The 1,578-nt window shown below is 28.5% G+C and overlaps 1 long non-coding RNA gene across 1 annotated transcript; it reads right to left on the bottom strand.

The window, feature by feature from the left end:
• Window positions 1–418: 418 nt before the first annotated feature.
• On the bottom strand, window positions 419–1,232 carry LOC141632597 (uncharacterized). The gene is made up of 2 exons (XR_012537797.1): window positions 1,117–1,232; window positions 419–657 (listed from the first exon to the last, which is right to left on the bottom strand). It is a non-coding gene; the product is annotated as an uncharacterized LOC141632597 (long non-coding RNA).
• Between the last annotated feature and the right edge of the window lie 346 nt (window positions 1,233–1,578).

Here is a 1,578-nt window from a genome sequence, read left to right as displayed (position 1 = left end):
AATGGACTGGTCTTATGCTAAGAGACCGTTATACGAGATCATAATGTTCTTATTAGTGATGAATTCATTGCTCTCTTAGACCGAAAAAAAAATGAATTATTATGGATATATGAGGGAAACGAATTCATGCTCTTAGGTTTTGTATGATATTCTTATAACTTATTGGAGCTTTCTTTTTTGATGGCAACAAAACATTGTTTTTATTGAACATGTCAAGTTAACATTCGAGCACTAGAGATCATGTTAATTATGCATTTCTAGATTAAATAAAAAGTTTCGACACCAGTTATGTAATTCGATATCATTTGAGCTTGATAAATATCATAAGTACGGGTTCGAATTTTGAAATTAGGTAACAGCCAAATAAGTTAACATAGTTTTGGCCTATTTGGCAATTAAAAAAAATCGACAAGTAGCATAATGGAATGTAAAATATCATAAATTATTCTCATAAATTCGTTTATCTTTTCGGAATTACTTAATGGCAACAACATAATTGTTCCGTTGCACAAGTCCAGTTGGGATAATTCCTGCACCTATATCGGCAATTGTTAGGGGCACATCCAACAGGTTGAATGTAACAATCACCATTGTATTGGGGATTCAGTCTACTTTCCCCTTCATTAACTTCAGTAATTAGTCTGCCATCGCTGAGTCCTGTTGTAAGACCAAAAACTCGGTCATATTCAAATTGAACAAAATACAAACCTTTAATTTGTAACTTTTGCCTTTTATGTTATTCAAGTTAGGCCTTAGGCATATTGTTTGAAATTTATAATACCACCTCAAATTGATTTTGACAATTACGACTAAGAGTACCTAATGAAAATTTGACTATTAATTGGTTCAAAATTATACAAAATTGTTATAGAAAATAATTATACTTCGTGAATTATTAGTTAAAAACAACGAGTAATTCCGATATCGTCATTTCTCTTACGTCTCGTACTAGTTGCTCCCTTTTGCTTTGGTTTGAAGACCGATGCTATTATTCATATATTTTCCTTTACTTTTGTAATCTTTGTCACAACTATTTTAATCAAAATTAACAAATGATTAAAACGAATAACGTATAATAATGAAATTACGAGAAAGTAAAGGATAACTAATACATACCACAACTCATGAAGATCATAATAGCTATGAAGAGAGAAATGAAACATGTCTTTTTACCCATAATGTAGATGTTGATTGATGAAAATGTTAAGAGAGCTTTTTGAAGGATTCTCTATTTTTTGATGCGGAGTATTAAGAAAATTCACTTGAGATTATATTATATATACTTGATTAATTACGGAGTATCAATATATATACTTAAAAGAGAAACTTTTGGAACGATATTATTGGTTTAAGTTTTGTGAATTATTTAAGTTATAAAATATTGAAATAAGATAAATATATTAGTACTTAATTGTAGAATAGAAAAGATAAAAAATTGTAGAAATTGATGGTTACACAACTCTATCAAATAATCATAATATTAATTAATATCAAGAAAATATAATAAGAGAGAAAAGTTTCATATAAATTCAAACGATTATACAAAGAAGTCAAACTACTCTTACGTACTCATCATAT

The sequence above is a fragment of the Silene latifolia genome, chromosome 2 (genome assembly GCF_048544455.1).
Source record: "Silene latifolia isolate original U9 population chromosome 2, ASM4854445v1, whole genome shotgun sequence".
Lineage (NCBI taxonomy): Eukaryota > Viridiplantae > Streptophyta > Magnoliopsida > Caryophyllales > Caryophyllaceae > Silene > Silene latifolia.
The sequence above is the reverse complement of the archived record's forward strand: the minus strand, read 5'-3'. Positions and strand labels throughout refer to the sequence as shown.